We start from the raw sequence: 14,642 nt of genomic DNA on the forward strand, positions 1-14,642 counted from the left end.
AAGGTATGTCAACTCATATCTATCTTGATATATGATTACCTTAAAAACTAATAGGTTCGAATCCTGTTCGGGTTAGGTAGTTGTACTAACTATAATCCTGATGTGTGTAATATATTTCAAAAGTGCAATGAATTCATTGTTTATGGTTTAGTTGTGTTTATATTTGAAAGTATGAAAACATATTTAAAGTGGAGATGCTATCATAAAGAGTCCTATACTGCAGGACAATTTCTGTAATCACTTTTTCGTGGCGAAGATTCGTTAACATCGATTTTCCATACAGAACATGACTTCTGCTTAGATGTGTACACACACACACACACACACACACACACATATATATATATATATATATATATATATATAAATGCTGTATATGTGTGTGTGTATATGTACAGTATATATATATATATATATATATATATATATATATATACATATATATATATATATATACATATATATAAATATGTATATATGTATATATGCAGATATATTATTATCTAGATAAATAATTTCTGTATTTCCATGTGTCAGTTGATTTAGCTAAAGTTTTAATATCTGCATTTTTTATTTCACCCAAGAACATCTGATTCTATCATTCCCTCATAAAATCTAAATCATGCCTATAACCCTCTACACAAGCATTCAACTCCTGGCTGCATAAATGTATCTTTTCATTGACTAGTTATTGTTAAAATAGCATTATGCAATTGCTCAGCATAAGATATTCTATTTACTCTACTTATTTTACCAACACTACAATTACTTCTTTGGTACCACTTTTGATAACGAAGGAGATATTTGTAACGATTACGTTAATGATATCAGTGATAATATTTGAATGTGACAGTGACTGATATGTATCGTTTTATTGTTTTGTGGGTAATTTCAGAGCTCTTTTTAAAAAATAAGTAATGTAAAAAATACAAGGTACTCTGAACAGTCACCTTGGGAAATAATTGCAAAAGATATCTAAATGTTTATTTCTAATTAATACTCCTTAATAACTTGCCGTTTTTATTAACGCTATGATAAGTACACTGTTAAACCAATTTAGATATGAGAAGGGGAAGGTAGTTAGTATGTCAAAGGCAATTCAATTTAATTGTGGATTAGAGTTTTGACTGGTAATGCTGTGGCACAAAAAGATTTAAAATATATCATTTGTTTCACATTAGGGTTAGTTGATATGGGTACGTATAAATGTACTCATTTACATATATTTACGTTATAGCTATTAGCAAAAAGAAACAAAAAAACTTTGAAGCAAAAATCATGTTTACTAAATTTATGAAGAAAAAATTTGAATTGAAGGAAAATTCGTGTTTAATGAATTTATGACGAAATAAGTAAAAAAAAAAAAAAAACTTCGAAGCAATCATTTTTGATAAACTTATGAAGAAAAAAGTTATATTGAAGGAAAAAATCAAGTTTTATAAACTTATGAAGAAATAAGTTATATCACTAAAATGTTGTCATGGAGTAAAAAGATGTGTAAATACACAGATCCTGTCACATTACACATGCAACAAAAAAAAAAAAAAAATTCGTGGAGCTCGTCAAGTGGTGGTCCATTCCAAACATAAAACTGAATCCCCAGATCTTCTTGACGAAGTTCCTTTCTGTTTGAAAGCCCTTTCTCTGAGAATTCATTTTTCTTTATAGCTGTAGAATGCCGTACAATATGACAATACACTTTTTCCATTGCTATTAAAAGATTTTGTCAAAAGTGGAAATTCTGAAGTCTGGCGACTCTCAGACTTAGCTAGCTCTGTTTTCTCTCTTTCTCTTTGTTTTTCTGTTTTTTATTCTCTTTTATTAAGGGTAGGGATGTTCTGAATGGAATCGACACATGAGACAGACAGCGATATGTGTATAAATAGTTTTTCCTGTGATAATGTCAATATAAAAAAAATAAATTTAGACTTCAATCAAGTATTTTAATACATATGTCTTAATTAAAGATTTTCAAACTAATCAGGAAATAATTTTTCCTTAGATCCTCAATTGGCAAATTTCCGTATCTAGTGTTAATATGAGCGATTTTGAAAATGGAAATACAAGCTAAAGAAAAGAACATGAATTGTAAATAAAATTGCTTATAGTCACAAATATTTTTTTACTGTGTTCTTTATCAGGAAAGAATTTATTTCTCGGCTTCAGTAAAAACGCTTAAAACCATGATAAGATCATTGCATTAATATGAAATCATCTGTGTGTTGTTTTATTAATTATTCTTCATCCAAACTGTGTCACAGATTATTATTATTATTATTATTATTATTTTTTTTTTTTTTTTTTTTTTTTTTTTTTAATAGGTTGGTTGAGGCCTCGGCTAAGAGTAGACTGACAGCCAGACACAGAGAAAATATGACTTAATATCCACAATGATATTAAAATTGCCCTAAAGGAATGTAATTTTATTATAAAGGTCAGTATAAAAGAAGCACTAAATTCTATCAACGTAAGATCACAAGGTTCAGATTATTCTGAATAAGGTAGTTTCTCTGCCCTTTAAATATCGCTCTACAGTCCATCAATTGAGAGGGTCAGTTAAGATGGTAGGTGGATTTCTGATGAAATATTTCAACCTTTGGCTCGTGAATATTTTAATGAAATAGAACCTTTGGTACAATTGGTCAAAGTATTTCCAAGAATGTTAAGAGTGCCATCTGATACGTTGATTGTACTCTAAAAAAGGAAAGCCTTCCTGGTGTATTAATCTTGATGAATCTTTCCCAAATCTCTCAATACAGTTAAAAGTCTTATTGTCATTTTTTTTCTGATAGACTTATTCTCTCGAGAAATCAATCATTGCTTAAACAAACTTACCTCGAATGATTTGATAGGATTTCTTTGTATAAGGCTAACACAGTTTTTTTTTTTCTTCTTCTTCTTCTAAAATAATATTTCCTTAAGGGCTTTATCGTCCGACGCGTTATTCAAAGAAGATTAATTATCATTAAATCCTACAACTTTAAGATAGTTAATCTGTAGTAATTTCATGGGTGCATATATATCATTCTAATAAAATTCACAGTGCATGAGAGAGAGAGAGAGAGAGAGAGAGAGAGAGAGAGAGAGAGAGAGAGAGAGAGAGAGAGAGAGAGAGAGAGAGGTCCATACAATACATTTCTCCCATCATATAAAAGGCATTTCACAGGTACACCCTTAGTAATAAACGCAAATAAATTGCTTCTCCAGTAATGATATTTTCCAGGCCATCTAATATGAGAGAGAGAGAGAGAGAGAGAGAGAGAGAGAGAGAGAGAGAGAGAGAGAGAGAGAGAGAGAGAGAGCCTTTCTCTGCCAAGAAATAGCAGCAAAATAACTCATTTCGGAGAAAAGATAGATAGCAATATTCAGCAGATAAAAGTTAGCGTAGATAAACATCCTTTTGTAAAACATTAACCCATTATCTGAGCACAGCTGGTTGAATGTGCTGGTACGAACTTACCTACCAGCGTTTCCCCAAGAGCATTTCTCCCACCAGCTGGTGCTTCCGTGTGTGTGCTGTCCCCCATCTCCTGCAAATAACGGGTTCCCAATATGATATATTCGGTTAAGAAGGAACTGACAGATGAAAATAATATTCGGATATGTGAGACGTGACACTAAAGAATGAAACAATTTGGGAGAAAGAGAACATAAATCCATCGTTTAAGATGATCGGAACACCAGTAAATTTTCCTGCCTTTCAACCAAGGTGGATGGGCAAGGAGAGAGAGAGAGAGAGAGAGAGAGAGAGAGAGAGAGAGAGAGAGAGAGAGAGAGAGAGAGATCCGGTTAAAGGGTGAGTTTTATCGAAAGTGTGTGAGAGGGGTAGTTAATGGGGTGGAAAAGGGGGTGAGTAGGTGCATTGAACAATGTATAGGAAGAGGATAGAAGTATGTATACATAGTAAAGTGTTAATAAGAATGCAATACTTACCTTCTCCCCCCCCCCCCCCGCTTGCTTGCTGGTTTTTTTTTTTTTTTTTTTTTTTTTTTTTTTTTTTTTTTTTTTTTTTTTTTTTTTTTTTGTCGCCATGAAAAATAGGCGTCTTTCAGCGAAAGAGTACTTGCTGTTGTTGTTTGTTGTTGAAGATTGCCTGGCCCTTTTGGCCAGACACGGGCTTTTGCAATCTTGCAGCCCGTAGCGTACTTACTAACGTAGGGTCATCTATATCTAACATTGACTGCGAACTTTTGAATTGTTCGGTACATTGCGAAGATTATTTATAAACTCTTGAGATATGACTCATGGTCAGTGAACTTGATTAACTTAGATCCAAGAAATATTAATTGAATACTTTTTAATTCCATGATAAATATAGACTGGAAACAGAACGGAAAATTAGGGTATATAAAAAGATCAAAGAAATTAAATGAACAGTGGTATATTAGATTTTCTTCCACTGCTGAATAAAGTTCAAAATTGCTTGAATGTTCTCGGTTATTTAATCGGCGAGCGTTAATCATCATTTTACATATATTTTCATGCATTTTGTTCTTTACCTGCTAGATAAAATGATTATAGAAACAATAAAAAACGCAAAAAAAAAAGCAGTATGAGTGAAGGTTATCAAAAGAATTACAACCCAAGCGCAAACAATGGACTCTAAAAGGCATTTTTGTTAACCATAAACACTTTATAAGAATGCGTACTTCTCGTCCTCTGTTCATTATCTCTACAAGCACTTATTCCGCTTCTTTTCTTTCTGCTTCGATACTGCAGGCGAGATACATCGAATCACTTTTAAATGAATTAGTGACTTACATGCGAACCGTGTCAGTGAAGCCTTACCTGAGCTGGTCAAGTTTTATGCTTTTCTATTTGCATAGATTATTTTGTTACTGTTTGCTTTGGTTCCAGTGATTGCTATAAAAGTAGGTGCCATCATAGTCTCTCTTTTGATGAGTTATTATTATTATTATTATTATTATTATTATTATTATTATCAGCATTAGCTAATCCACAGCCCTAATTGGAAAATCAGGATACTATAAGCCCACGGGCCCCAACAGGAAAAGTAGCCCAGTGAGGAAAGGAAATAAGGAAATAAGTAAACTTCAAGAGAAGTAAGGAAAAATTAAAATAACAGATTTTAAGAACAGTAACAACATTGAAATAGATCTTTCATATATAAAGTAAAAAAAGAGACTATGTTAGGCTGATCAACATAAAAACATTCGCTCCAAGTTCGAACTTTTGAAGTTTATACTTACAGCAGATGTTTTTGTTTATTAGAAAGGGACCTCTTCATTCATAAATTAGAAGATAGATGTAACGAATGGCGATGGGAAGTTTTGTGAAGCCCGGGTAGGCTAATCTAAATCACCATAAGTTGCGTTTCTACAGTATATCTCCCAAAATTTTGCAGCCTGTTGCTAGTCTAGTCATGAATCTCATAAATGGTATAGAAAGCCAGCAAATAATCTTACTCTCCCAAAAATGTCCTTTCTCACTAAAAGTTCAATTTCTATATCTCCCAAAATCTTACTGCATGTTGCCACTCATGAGCCTCGGAAATGGTACAGCAAGCGAGCAAACAATCTTACTCTCCCAGAAGTGTCCCTGCTCACTAAAAGTTGCATTTCTATATCTCCCAAAATCTTACTGCCTGTGGCTAGTCATGAACCTCATAAATGATACAGTCTTACTGCCTGTTGCTACCCATGAGCCTCTGAAGTGGTACAGCAAGCCAACAAACAATCTTGTTCTCCAAAAAATGTCCCTTCTTATGAAAGGTTGCATTTCTATATCTCCCAAAATCTTACTGCCAGATTATTATTATTATTTGCTAAGCTACAACCCTAGTTGGAAAAGCAAGATGCTTTAAGCCCAGGGGCCCCAACAGAGAAAATAGCCCAGTGAGGAAAGGAAACAAGGAAAAATAATATATTTTAAGAACAATGACATTTAGATATTTCTTATATAAACTATGAAAACTTTAACAAAACAAGAGGAAGAGAAACGAGATAGAATAGTGTGCCCGAGTGTACCCTCAAGCAAGAGAACTCTAACCCAAGACAGTGGAAGACCATGGTACAGAGGCTATGGCACTACCCAAGACTAGAGAACAATGGTTTGATTTTGGAGTGTCCTTCTCCTAGAAGAGCTGCCTACCATAGCTAAAGAGTCTCTTCTACCCTTACCAAGAGGAAAGTAGCCCCTTGGGTGAAGAAGAATTGTTTGGTAATCTCAGAGTTGTCAGGTGAATGAGGACAGAGGAGAATCTGTAAGGAATAGGCCAGACTATTCGGTGTATGTGTAGGCAAAGGGAAAGTGAACCGTAACTAGAGAGAAGGATCCAATGTAGTACTGTCTGACCAGTCAAAGGACCACATAACTCTCTAGCGGTAGTATCTCAACGGGTGGCTGGTGCCCTGGCCAACCTACTACCTAACCTACCAGTTATGAGCCTCATAAATTACTCTTATAAATATCCATTTAAGGTTTTTTCCAGTCGTACAAATGAACAGCAAATTAATAGATAAATAGAGAAGATCAGAGCATATAACAAAATCGGTATCTAAAGAACAACCGAATAGAATTATTACTCACAAAATTATTATTTTTCATAATCATTGATGCAGTGGTTTTGTTGCAGTTGCTTCCAGGACGAATTATAAGTTGATATTTAATCAATGATGTTATGATAGACATTACCTTTTCTGCCTATTAACCTGATTTCTCCCTGCAAAAGATGTGTTTTTTTATTAATAAAAAAGTAAAATGACTAAATTTAAAGACTTCAAAATGTTTTTCCATGCATGGCGTATCGGCCTCATTCCGTGTCCAGATAGAAAATTCTCGTAGACAAATAGCAAATCTCTTAAAGCTAAATCTTGGGGAACATTATCTGTTCAGCAAACAAAATAATTGTTCAGATTCCAGAAACCACGATGAGAAAAACCTCTCCTTAACCTGATTTAATGGCATCATCAATCATGATTACCTTTATTTTTATGAAAAATTTATTTTTTCTTAGTGCTTGGAGATGTGAAAGTTAATGTTCTTAGTGCTTGGAGATCTGAAATTTAATGTTCTTGGTACTTGGAGATGTGAAAATGAATGTTCTTAGTGCTTTGGAGATCTGAAGTGTAATGTTCTTAGTGATAGGAGATTTGAAATTTAATGTTCTTGGTACTTGGAGATGAGAAAATTAATGTTCTTAGTGCTTTGGAGATCTGAAACGTAATGTTCTTAGTGATAGGAGATTTGAAATTTAATGTTCTTGGTACTTGGAGATGAGAAAATTAATGTTCTTAGTGCTTTGGAGATCTGAAACGTAATGTTCTTAGTGATAGGAGATTTGAAATTTAATGTTCTTGGTACTTGGAGATGAGAAAATTAATGTTCTTAGTGCTTTGGAGATCTGAAACGTAATGTTCTTAGTGATAGGAGATTTGAAATTTAATGTTCTTGGTACTTGGAGATGAGAAAATTAATGTTCTTAGTGCTTTGGAGATCTGAAACGTAATGTTCTTAGTGATAGGAGATTTGAAATTTAATGTTCTTGGTGCTTGGAGATGTGAAAATGAATGTTCTTAGTGATTTGGAGATCTGAAGTGTAATGTTCTTAGTGATAGGAGATTTGAAATTTAATGTTCTTGGTACTTGGAGATGAGAAAATTAATGTTCTTAGTGCTTTGGAGATCTGAAACGTAATGTTCTTAGTGATAGGAGATTTGAAATTTAATGTTCTTGGTACTTGGAGATGAGAAAATTAATGTTCTTAGTGCTTTGGAGATCTGAAACGTAATGTTCTTAGTGATAGGAGATTTGAAATTTAATGTTCTTGGTACTTGGAGATGAGAAAATTAATGTTCTTAGTGCTTTGGAGATCTGAAACGTAATGTTCTTAGTGATAGGAGATTTGAAATTTAATGTTCTTGGTACTTGGAGATGAGAAAATTAATGTTCTTAGTGCTTTGGAGATCTGAAACGTAATGTTCTTAGTGATAGGAGATTTGAAATTTAATGTTCTTGGTACTTGGAGATGAGAAAATTAATGTTCTTAGTGCTTTGGAGATCTGAAACGTAATGTTCTTAGTGATAGGAGATCTGAAATTTAATGTTCTTGGTGCTTGGAGATGTGAAAATGAATGTTCTTAGTGATTTGGAGATCTGAAGTGTAATGTTCTTAGTGATAGGAGATCTGAAATTTAATGTTCTTGGTACTTGGAGATGAGAAAATTAATGTTCTTAGTGCTTTGGAGATCTGAAACGTAATGTTCTTAGTGATAGGAGATTTGAAATTTAATGTTCTTGGTACTTGGAGATGAGAAAATGAATGTTCTTAGTGCTTTGGAGATCTGAAACGTAATGTTCTTAGTGATAGGAGATTTGAAATTTAATGTTCTTGGTACTTGGAGATGAGAAAATTAATGTTCTTAGTGCTTTGGAGATCTGAAACGTAATGTTCTTAGTGATAGGAGATTTGAAATTTAATGTTCTTGGTACTTGGAGATGAGAAAATTAATGTTCTTAGTGCTTTGGAGATCTGAAACGTAATGTTCTTAGTGATAGGAGATTTGAAATTTAATGTTCTTGGTACTTGGAGATGAGAAAATTAATGTTCTTAGTGCTTTGGAGATCTGAAACGTAATGTTCTTAGTGATAGGAGATTTGAAATTTAATGTTCTTGGTGCTGGGAGATGTGAAAATGAATGTTCTTAGTGCTTTGGAAATCTGAAAATTAATGTTCTTAGTGCTTGGAGACCTGAAAAGTAATGTTTTTAGTGCTTGGAGATCTGAAAATAAATTTTCTTAGTGCTTAGAGATCTGAAAATCAATGTTCTTGGTGCTTGAATATCTGAAAATTAATGTTGTGGCTTGAATATCAGAAAATTAATGTTTATAGTGCTCGAAGATCTGAAAATTATTTTTTTTAGTGCTTGGAGACCTGAAAAGTAATGTTTTTAGTGCTTGGAGATCTGAAAATTAATGTTCTTAGTGCTTGGAGATCTGAAAGATAATGTTCTTAGTGCTTGGAGATTTGGCAATTAATATTCTTAGTGCTTGAATATCTGAAAATTAATGTTCTTAGTGCTTGGAGATCTGAAAGATAATGTTCTTAGTGTTTGGAGATCTGAAAATTAATCTTCTTAGTGCTTGGAGATTTGGCAATTGATATTCTTAGTGCTTGAATATCTGAAAATTAATGTTCTTAGTGCTTAGAGATTTTTGAAATTTAAGAAATTTTAATGTTTAAAAGTACAGTACAGAAAAAAGCCGAGTTGTGAATGAATTCCGTGATGCGAAAAACTAGCTTGTAATCTAGTGTTGATGGAGACAATTGTAGCACTAGTAGTTGAGAATATTAGTAGATATCTCTTCTTTAATGAACAGATTTAAACTACATTAATCCGAATCTTTATTCCAAATGAGAGATTATTCCCAACAGAACAGGTGTTTAAAACAAACATTTAATAAGTATTGTAATAGAAAATAAAACTAATATATAAGAAAATCTCTTGTTTAACTTGATATTGCAATGAAACTAGAAAATTTTATTATCTGCCTGCTGCAACACAAATGAACTATAGGCGAAATGTCAGCCTTACTACTGTCTAAACTGCTCGTGAGATCTTTACCTATCGTATACCAATTAGGGGAATATAAGGAGATCGATATGGTGATTATAATTGTTATAAATGCTGCCTTGGATAAATGTATGCTGGTTGAGGTAGGTTAGTAGAATGCTGTTTATTTTTAGTCATATGAAAATATTTTTTCAAGGGATGATTAAATTATCAAAGTTATACTTTATTGCTGATGTGTAGTTACAGTCAATTTAAACTATAGGATATACAGTCTATAGGATTTGTATTCTATAGGATATACAATTTATAGGATATGAAATTTATAGGATATGGAGTCTATATGATATGTAGTCTATAGGATATACAATTTATAGGATATATCAACTACATGGTATACAATTTATACTATAAGCATTCTATAGGAAATACAGTATATAATAATGAAGCAGAAAGACAAACTAAATGAACTATAAAAATCTTGATATATGGAAACTCGAAAAAGATATAAAGATAAAAAAGAGACGTTGTCAAACTGAGAGGTTATAACTTATCATAATTACTCTTATAAAAAGGGGGATAATAGCTTTGATTAGAAAAAAAATTATGACACGAACTTCAACGCTTATATTAAATAACAGGAATGAAAAACTTTGTACGATCACGTTCATAAGTGACGACGCTGTACTTACATTATCGTTCACAAGTGAAAAGAGGTTTTTCCTGTTTTTGTATATAATTGTTTAATTATATGAGCAAAAATCAGTACATATATCAAGAATATATCGTTTCATTATCGTTTACAAGTTAAAAGAGTTATTTTTATCTTTTTTTTTATAAACTTTTTTATTACTTAGATGAGGAAATCAGTACATATATTAAGAATATATCGTTTCATTATCGTTTACAAGTTAAAAGAGTTATTTTTATTTTTTTTATAAACTTTTTTATTACTTACATGAGGAAATCAGTACATATATCAAGAAAATATCTATTATAAAATGAAAAGAAAAAAATATTCACTTGCAGAAACTTTGCCATTTCAATATTATATCATGAAATAAAACGAAACATTGTGAAAGTCGGAGACACTGGCCAGTGCGAAAGGAAATGTATTTGGCCATTTTGTTTGTTTTAGTCATCGATTTTGATCGTTCTCCGAGATAGTCGCGCAGAAACAGCCGTATCAAAGTGCCATTGACTCCGGTGTTTGTCGTGTATGGCAGCCGGGAGCCTAAAAAAGAAAAGAAAAAAAAAACATAGTTTTATTTCTATGGGTGTTTGACATGCGAGGGTGTCATGTGTTGTTCTCAACTCCATGATTTCTTTTCCAACCTCATGCCATGATCGATTGCTTTGGTATGTTTCAATTTTAACCAATTATGACTTATTTCTTTATGATTATCAGTAATTGTTGTTATTTATCGCTTGTAAGGTAGTTCTTATTTCTCTTTGCTGTTCGTATCTTCTTTTTTTTAGTAAACGACGGTTATATCTCCTTTACATAATAAAACGTATTTGGATATATATATATATATATATATATATATATATATATATATATATATATATATATGTATGTATGGATATTTATATATATATATATGTATGTATGTATGGATTTTATATATATATATATATATATATATATATATACATATATATATATATATATATATATATATATATATATATATATATATATATAGATAGACGTATAATTACTTGGTCTTTCCCCGTCCCTCAGGATTGGGGAGAGAGAGTAGTTATAACCTGTTGAAAGGGGTGTGTGTACGTGTGTGTGTATATCTATCTTTACTATTTTTTCTGTAATTTTAAGGGGTCGCGTACACTAGTTTATATTATATTATATTATATATATATATATATATATATATATATATATATATATATATATATATATATATATATATTATATGAATTGCAGTGATTTAGAAATAAAAACTCATTGACACAAACCAAAATAGAATATTCTTTTTTTTTTTTTCAATTTTGTTTTCGTCTTACTTCCTAATTTCAGCCACCCTATTAGTCACCCAAATAATTACTTCCCATATCTTATCGTCCGCTCTCATAAATATCGATCATTCTATGGGGCTTCAAGTGATCTCATAATTTGTATGGGAGGCTGATAAAGAGAAAAAAAGAAAGTAGGAACAAAACGTAAGGCGTGAGCGGACTCTCTCGCGCGCGCGCAATCTAGCAAATCCCAACACTCCCTTTTATTTCCTACCTCTATTTTAATGAGGCGCCTATGCAAAACCTCTTTATTAATGTGGCGACACATGGCACATACGCCGCAACTTTATGTACGCCGTCATTACGCACGCCATAGACACATTGAACTGCGTAAAACCAACCACAAATTCATCGTTCTTCCCTCTCCCTCCCTCTCCCACCCTCTCCCAACGCTCTTCCTTCCCCTCACTCTATTCCCCTTCATATATCCTCTCCCCCTTTTCAAACCTTTGGTATCAAGCTTAGAAGGTTTGAAAAGTATATCTTGAACTTACCCAAGGGAGAATTACATTAAGAGGGGTCAGTGAACTACTGAACGGGTTATAGTAACAAAGATAATGGGATATTGAACTTCTCCCCCGAAACCCCCCCCCTGTAAAAATAACCCCCCCGCTCCCCCTACACCGACCCCGGGAAAAAAACTTCACTCCTTAAAACCACGATATCAAACCTCGTCATAGGCAAGAGTAAAAAAAAAAGTATATCTGAACTTACCCCCGAGGGAGTACTAACCCCCTCCCCCCCGTACTTCGACCCCGTACCATTCCTCAGTAGCCCTTCTCGGGCTCTTTTAACAGAGTGATATCTCTCTCCCCTCACCCTTTTCCTACCCTTTTCCCCCTTTCCCTTTCCCCCATTCCTTCCCTCCCTTTCCTATCCCTTCTCTCCTTCATCTCTCCCCTCATCCTCATCCCTCCCCTTCCCCTTCCTTTTCTCCTTCATCTCTCCCCCCTCCCTCCCTCCCCTTTCCCCACCCCCGTCGCCTCTCTCCTACATTTCTCCTTCCCTCCCCTTCCTACTCCCCTCTCTCCTCCATCTCTCCCTCCCCCCCTCCTTCCCTCTCTCCTTCATCTCTCCCTCCCTTTCCCTCCTTCTCCCCTCTATCCTCCATCCCTCCCTCCCTCCCCTTCCTCCTCCCCTCTCCTCCCTCCCTCTTTCCTTCCCCCCTCTATCCTCCATCCCTCCCTCCCTTCCCCTCCTCCTCCCCCCCTTCCCCTCCTCCTCCCCTCTCTCCTCCCTCCTTCTTTCCTTCCCCCTCCAACTCCCTCCTCTCCTCCATCTCCCATAGGCCATGATCCATTCATTCGACCTCAGAACCCATACATTTGGGGCGAAATGGCCGCCTCACATGCGAGATGTGAAATTTTAGGTCGTAAAATTCATAAAACTGGAGTTCACTGCGCAGGCGCGAAGTAGGCCAGCTCGATAGGCTTATTGAGAATCATTGTGCGGCACGAGGTGTATGTCGTTCTTTAGCGTTTATGTTTACTAACATAGGATTTTATCTTCTAGTATGCGACTTTCGTGTATGTGCGCAAGGGAAGGATTCTAATGTATTTTTTATAAACAAGTGGGTTTATGTTGGACACTGTAGGGTTTTAGTTTTTCGTTATTCAAGTATTTTTATTAAATGGGATCATAAGATTAATACTTACGCATTTTTATTATTATTATTTTTATTATTATTATTATTATTATTATTATTATTATTATTATTATTATTGTTGTTGTTGTTGTTGTTATTGCTAGCTAAGCAATATCCCTAGTTGGAAAAGCAGGAGGCTATATGCCCAGGAGCTCTGAGAGAGAGAGAAAAGTACAAGGATACATATATACGGCTAGAGAGAGAGAGAGAGAGAGAGAGAGAGAGAGAGAGAGAGAGAGAGAGAGAGAGAGAGAGAGAGAGAGAATTGAAAATGGGTACATAAAAGCCTAGAGAGAGGCAGAATGAAAAAGGGTACATAAATGCTTAGAGAGAGAGAGAGAGAGAGAGAGAGAGAGAGAGAGAGAGAGAGAGAGAGAGAGAGAGAGAGAAAATGAAAAAGTGCATAGATGCTGAGAGAGAGAGAGAGAGAGAGAGAGAGAGAGAGAGAGAGAGAGAGAGAGAGAGAGAGAGAGAATGTATGAATGAAAAATTGTACATAAATGCCTAGTGGATATCCTTCTTGCCTCTACATTACATTTTCATAACACCTAATGAGAGCTTCTACGACTGAGGTTATGACTGGGAATATATTACCGCCAATGCTCGGCTATAAAAAAAAAAAAAACAATCATCTACGTCCCTAAGAGAGAGAGAGAGAGAGAGAGAGAGAGAGAGAGAGAGAGAGAGAGAGAGAGAGGGCGGTCAGTTTTATGAAAATTTTGTCTAAGGGTTTTCTTGTCTGGGACATTAGGCCAGTTCTCCCTTGACTACAAACAAATTTAGCAGGAGGCTCCGTCGTTTATCAAGTGTTCCATCGATTCTATACGGCCCTTCGTAAGCCCATACTCACCAACGTATACGCATAAACAAACTCTCTCTCTCTCTCTCTCTCTCTCTCTCTCTCTCTCTCTCTCTCTCTCTCTCTCTCTGTCATTACAAGTCTGTTATATATATATATTATTATGTGACGAACCACTTTGCAAACAATTACCCCTTTATAATGGGCGGTAGTTCTCTTCACACAACAAAATAGAAGTCATATGGGTAGACTTCCAAATTCACTTGTTTCTTATTACGAGTGTATAAGATTGTTGATTATGATCAAATGTATCTTCTTAAAGCTGGTTGCAGACAACAGAAGCACCAATAGCAGGATAATTGGAGGACAGGAACAATAAACTATGTTATAAACAAAACTTTAATCTTACGTTAAACAAAACAATGAAAAAGCACTTCAAAACAACAATAATAAGCAATGCAAAGTGAATGGGTGAGTAAGGTAGATGAATCTCGTGGTGAGAACAATGTATTCTAACAAAACAATAAATTTGGGGTTACCTTATAACATGTAAGGTAAGAAAACAGGGATGATTTACAGCAGGAAGGCGAGTGTAAACAAAAGATAATGAGAAGAATGGAATGAAGAT

Source organism: Palaemon carinicauda, chromosome 39 (assembly GCF_036898095.1).
Source record: "Palaemon carinicauda isolate YSFRI2023 chromosome 39, ASM3689809v2, whole genome shotgun sequence".
Lineage (NCBI taxonomy): Eukaryota > Metazoa > Arthropoda > Malacostraca > Decapoda > Palaemonidae > Palaemon > Palaemon carinicauda.